Consider the following 6,833-nt stretch of genomic DNA (forward strand, 5'->3'; position numbering starts at 1 on the left):
AACCTATATACTCTGCTTTGAAAGTAAACCAATGATTTCTTTTTTCCTTTGATTTTCTTTCTTTTATTTAAGCATTGTGGTTGCAAAGTTGTTCATAATGTTCATTTTTATAATGTACACCAACCTTCACTCATGAACATTTTTAAAATTTTTATTCTGGGGGCCAGAGTGCTAACATGGTGAGTAGAGCATTTGCCTTGCACATGGCTAAACTGGGTTTGATTCCTGGCATACCATATGGTCCTCCAAGCCTTCCAAAAGTAATTTCTGAGTGCAGAGCCAGGAGTAACTCCTGATCACTGCCAGGTGTGGCCGAAAAACTGGAAAAAGAATTTGACCAGTTCCAAAAAGTGTATCCTACCAATATAATAACTAATTTGTTATATTTAAAAAACAGTATTCAAGAAAGAAACAAAAAAGCCAGCTATGTGCAATTTATTTAAAAATGAGATCATGTTTTAAGGCATGGATGTATCTCTCTTAGAATTCTTTTTTTTTACTATCTAATAATCTGTTATGAGCAAGTCCAAAATGGATGATTATTGTCTACTAGTTCATTTCAAGTCTTCTGCACAGTTCACTTAGATTACCACATATATACTGAGCTATATGATCATTTTTGTAGTATTTTTATATATTTTTTATTTAAGTAACATGATTATAGTTGGGTTACAGTCACAAACAGAACACCTCCCTTCACCAGTGCAACATTCCCCACTCCCAATGCCCCCCTCCCATCCCCTGCCTGTATTCGAGACAGATATTCTACTACAGTTATTTGTTTTTAAGTTCAGTAAATTGTTTTTCTTTTCTTAAAGGATAAGGATTAAAGAAAAAATAGTAAAAGTGTGACAGTGGCAATCACCGTTATTTGCATAGGCCCAGAAAAATGTGGGAAAACAGAAAAAAAAAATCCTTGGTCTGATTACAAGAAGGCCTCACCCCCGAGGTTTATTGGCATAAGACCGACTCTGGGCTCCAGGCATACCAGTCTGTTCAACCTGAGTCATTCTCCGTGGTCCCAGTGTAACTTTTTCACACTTTAGCTGTTGTTAGTATTAGGTTCCTATATTCCTGGCTTCCCTGTTCCTGCGGGGGCGGGGAGGGAACTGGTAAACTTCCGGCTTCCAGCAATTAGGAAGCAAATGCCTCTGGGGGAGTCCGAAGCTTCAGCAGGCAACAAGGGAATAACATGGCTCCATGCACTCTTAGCTTGGCAAAATCACAGACCAAAGTGGTGTCTCAGAAACAACACCCTCCCTCTTGACTATTTCTTTTTTTTTTTTTTTTTTTTTTTTTGGTTTTTGGGCCACACCCGTTTGACGCTCAGGGGTTACTCCTGGCTATGTGCTCAGAAATCGCCCCTGGCTTGGGGGGACCATATGGGACGCCGGGGGATCGAACCGCGGTCCTTCCTTGGCTAGCGCTTGCAAGGCAGACACCTTACCTCCAGCGCCACCTACCCGGCCCAGACTATTTCTAAAACATAAAAGGGACACTGTATCTCCTTTGTATATCTCAGATGTATTCCCTTAACATCTATAACTCTTTTTGAATATCCTCATATAGTGACAATTTTGACCACTGGTTTTTTTATTTGATTGTTTGCTTTTCCCCCTATGATATCTGTTTTATAAGCAATACTGGTAGTAGAGTATCTCTGTATAGAATGCATGTTTGAACCAAGTTACGGGGAATGTTGGACTTTATTCATCGGCCCCCAGAGGCATCAACAATATCTTGTGCATTGTTTCTATTTTGCATAGGCACATTAAAATGGGAAAATAATACATATGTAAACAAGTTCTTATCTAATAGAGATGGGAACACAAGTTTGGTAATGCAGTTAGGCCTTATACCCTGAACATTGGCATAATGATTTGGCTTAGGCCTCAGAAGAATGGGCATTGCCCATACACACCTGAACAATGGATACCATCTATGGAAACAACCACAATTATCTATAACATTACCAGGATCCAAACCTCTAAGAGGGAAGACCTACTACTGCTTTGGCATTTATTTACTCCAAAGAGTGCTCCCAACACCCAGACGACTCAGCAACAGTCTGCATGCAGGGCAGATTGCTCCGCATTGAATGGTATGCTGAAACTAGAGGATGCTCTACATCAGCCTGACTCCGATGAAAGAATTGCTATACGATCATTTCTAATACAAAATTACTGCTTGCAGCTGGAGAGATGGTACAGTAGGTGAGGTGTTTGTCTTGCATGTGGACATCCAGGGTTTAGTCTTTTGCACCCCATGTGGTACCCAAGCCCCTCCAGGAGAGATCCCTGAGGGCAGAGCTGGGAGCAAGTCTTGACCACAGCCATGTAAGATTCAAAACCAAAACAATTTGTTGTAATCTCTCTTAAATATCCAGATTCACACAGAATGTATATATTTATTGGGTTCCTTGTATCCATATATTTATGAATCATTTTTGTTGTTTAAAAATCCTCTATTAATCAGTATGGCATTAGGAAATAACACTTATCTTTTATAGCACTTTCCTTCAAATCTTGCTTCTTCATTCTGTAGACTAGGAAGCTACAGATCCAATGGATTCACTCTCAGACCTCAGATGAATTCTTAAAAACCTTAAAATTGGAGCCCATAATGGAGAGTAGGCTCCCTATCTACCCATAAGCTTAGCCGATTTTTAAAAGTCAAGGGACAAACAATAGTAAGAAACATGCTGACTATTCACAATAGCCAAACTATAGAAATTCAAATGTGCAGCAATAGATGAACAGATAAAGATGTTATGGTGTACACAATGGACTACTACTCAGTTAAACATAAAAATAAATTTTGACAGTTCACTATTGTTAGGTGACACTTTATTTTACTGAAAATAAGATGTATCTGCTTGTTTGCAACTTGGTTTCACCCAAAACAGAGATTGTTTTACTTGTAAACCTGGGTGGGGCTGGCTCAGGACAGCCTGAGCTATCTGTCCTTACATTGTCCTTACTGCCCCACCCAGAGGTGGTCTTTGTACTCAATAAAAACAGCAGTTCTGACAGGTAGCTTGGTCATTCTGGTCGGGATTATTTCATGCTCGACCCTGCTTTAGACTCATTCACCTGGGATTGAATATATGGATAGATATATCCAAATATATATGGATATATTTGGGGTGATTTTATACACTATGATGGGGCTGAAATTGGAGAGACCAAGCTGATGGAAGTGAGTTCACAGGAGGACAAATACTGAATGATCTCTTTCATGTGGAATATAAAGAAACATAGTGAGAGGATCAAGAAAAGTCACATCCTGAATTATAGTGCTGCCAAGACCTTTAATTTAAAGCCTTCCCTGTAATGTTTCTTCCTCCATTCCTTTTCTCAAGGTGGATAACAGACCCTAAACCCTGAGTTCACTAAATGGTAAGGTAGAGTAGGGCAAGTGGGGTCTTAGAGACAATGGTGCAAGGATAGGGATATCTGGTCGTGGGTATGATACATTGTTCTGAAAACATTAATATTATCAGTATTGAAATTACAGTGTCAAAGTAATTTTTAAGGGGAAATAAGCATGCTAAATTAGTCTCCTGAGAAATTCAATTGTTAAACATGCAAGAATGGGGGCAGTAATTAAAGCAATGAGGGGAAGCCTTTATCCTAAAGAACTTGGCAACCCTACAAGGAAAGGTGCAATATTTCTAAAGCAAGTTTTCTGGTCTTCTATGGTGTATTACATAAGTAGTACCAAAGGACTAACCATTGTGTGAATCATTGCACATTTATCTACTTACTGAATCCTCACACATACCCATGAGAGGCACTAGTGTAACCTATTTTAACTCAAAGGAAACTAAATCTCAGAGTCCTTTGAGTGACTTACCCCCGGACATGCAGCTAATTAATGCCAGAGTCAAGAGTTGATCCCCCGTGGTCTGGCTCCAAAGACCTAGAGTTGGAGGTGAGCACAGTGTCTCAGATAGATGCCAAAAGATGACAGCTTCCAGAAAAGAAAAATTGTCAATAGTGCCAAATACTGCTGAGAGGTCAGATCATTAAATAAAAACTCTAAAGTGTTCACTGGATTTAGCACCAAAAAAAAAAGTCATTAGTGACCTTGGCAAGACCATTTTCAGTAGAATGAAGACATATCTTTGTCTTAAGGGAGAAAGGATGAGGAATTGAAAAGTTGTGATGCTTCTTTCATGACTTTTGCAGTCACCAACACAAGAATTGTGCAAAACTAAAGTACAAATGTGTTTGAGAAAGAATAAAGTATAAATATACCATGTAAGCAGGTAATAGACAAAACTCTCTTGTAGAAGATAATCAAATGATATGTTCCCCCTAAATGATATATTAGGGAAGAGAGCATATGTCTAGACTCTGCTGATGGGGACTGCCCAGCATAATATCTTTCCCCCTGTGGATGGGATAGAAAAAACTGACAATTGATGCCTGAGAAATAGGCTTTCAGCCAGATAATCAAAGTCATATTAACAGTGAGCAAGCATGCTGACAAAGGGGCTCTTCAGTCTTTCAGAAAAAAAAAAAAACTGGTCCATAAGCTAAGGACTACTATTACCCTCAGTTTACAAAGGATGACGTGATATCCTGCTTTAGACTCAATTACAATAAGGAAGAAAGAAAGAAAGAAAGGGAAGGAGGAAGGGAAGGAGGGAGGAAAGGTTAAAAGAAGGGAGGAAGGAAGAGAGGGAGGAGGGAGGGAAGGAGGGAGGGAAGGAGGGAGGGGGAAGGGAGGGAGGGAAAAAGAAGGGAGGGAGGAAGGATGGAAGGAAGGGAAGAAAGATGGAAGAAAGGAAGAAAGGATGGAAGGGAAAGAGGAAGAATGGAAAGAAGGGAAGAAGGAAGGGACGAAAGGGAGGGAGGAAGAAAGGAGGAAGGAAGAATGGAAGAAAGGGAGGTAGAAAGGAGGGAAAGAGGAAGGGAAGGAGAAAGGAAAGATTGAAGGAAGGGATAAAGGAAGGGAGGAAGGGAAAGAGGGAGGGGAAGAAAGGTAGGGAGGAAGGAGGAGAGGAGGGAAGTGATGGAGGGAGGAAGAAAGGAAGGAGGAAGGGAGGGAAAACGGTTAGATGGAAGGGAGGAAGGATGAAAAAGGGAGGAATGATGGAAGGGAAGGAGGAAGGATGGAAGGAAGGGAGGGAGGGAGAAGGGAAGGAAGGAGAGGAGAAAGGGAGAAAGGAAGGGAAGGAGGGAGAGGAGAAAGGGAGGAAGGGAGGGAGGGAAAAGGAAGGAGGGAGGAGGAAAGAAGGGAGAATTGGAGGAAGGAAGGAGAGTTGAGGGAGGGAGTAAGAAGGGAGAAAGGAAGGGAGGGAGGAAGGATGAAGGAAGGAAGGAAGGAAGGAAGGAAGGAAGGAAGGAAGGAAGGAAGGAAGGAAGGAAGGAAGGAAGGGAGGGAGGGAGGGAGGGAGGGAGGGAGGGAATGGAGGGAGGAAGGAAGGAAGGAAGGAAGGAAGGAAGGAAGGAAGGAAGGAAGGAAGGAAGGAAGGAAGGAAGGAAGGAAGGAAGGAAGGAAGGGAGGGAGGGAGGGAGGGAGGGAGGGAGGGAGGGAGGAAGGGAAGGGAGGGAGGAAGGAAGAAAGGGAGGAAGGAAGGAAGGAAGGAAGGAAGGAAGGAAGGAAGGAAGGAAGGAAGGAAGGAAGGAAGGAAGGGAGGGAGGGAGGGAGGGAGGGAGGGAGGGAGGGAAGGCAGGCAAGTATTACCTTTTTATCGAAGTGAGGACATGATTAAATGGTTCTAATCGTTTCCTAGTTTTAAGATCAATGAACAATCTTAACAAGAGAAAACAAGAAAAATAACTTTCACAATACAAACAGCAAAAGTTCATAACCCCAAAACTCAAAATTGGAAGACAAAGAAAACCTATGTCTTTTTGTTTTGTTTTGTTTTGCGGCCACACCCAGTGAAGCTCAGGGGTTACTCCTGGCTAGGCGCTCAAAAAATCTCTCCTGGCATGGGGCCGTAGAAGTGGCGCTAGAGGTAAGGTATCTTCCTTGCGAGCACTAGCCTAGGACAGACTGATTCGATTCCCTGGCATCCCAGATGGTCTCCCCAAGCCAGGGGCAATTCTGAGACTATAGCCAGGAGTAACCCCTGAGTGTCAAACAGGTGTGTGCCCCCCCCCCACGTACACACACAAAAGAAATCTCTCCTGGCTTGGGGGACCTTATGAAATGCCGGCCAATGAAACCGAGGTTCGTCCTGGGTCCGTCAGTGTGCAAGGCAAATGCCCTACCGCTGCATAATCGCTTCTGCCCCGACCTATGTCTTTTTGATGTCAAGAGAAAGGAAGGAGTGAACAGGAACCAGTTTTGCCAACGTGGAGTAATCACAAGCAACTAAGCAGCCGGGAGGCTCTGAGGCATGGAACAGCAGTCACAGGCAGGAAGACCCAGCAACCAGTGGGCACCTCTTCTCGAGGTGATCACCACCATCATCCGTATGATCTTATCGGCAGTGACAGGGGCCATGACCAATGCTAGCACCCAACTTCAAAGAGGAGTCCAAGCTGGACATAAGGAGGAGGAAAAGAAAGAGAAGGAAGAGCAAAACTGTCGGAGAGGGTCTCAACTTCTGCCACTCCTATGATGATAGTGAGGTCCCAGCTGTGAGTCTTTACAGAAATAACCAAGAAATGTGCAGGCTGTCTGTGTGGATCCTATAGTGGAGAAAGCCATCCTGGCAATAATGCATGACAGTGGAATTGAGTTATCAGTCAACATGAGGAACGTGAAGACTTTTGAGAGCTGCCAGCTCCATGCTGCCTTCACTTATAGACTGTATGTTTCCAAGAGAAGAAGCAGTGCTCCAAAATGTGGCTCCTTGGAGGCAGAGCAATAAC

Source organism: Suncus etruscus, chromosome 3 (genome assembly GCF_024139225.1).
Source record: "Suncus etruscus isolate mSunEtr1 chromosome 3, mSunEtr1.pri.cur, whole genome shotgun sequence".
Taxonomy (NCBI): Eukaryota; Metazoa; Chordata; class Mammalia; order Eulipotyphla; family Soricidae; genus Suncus; species Suncus etruscus.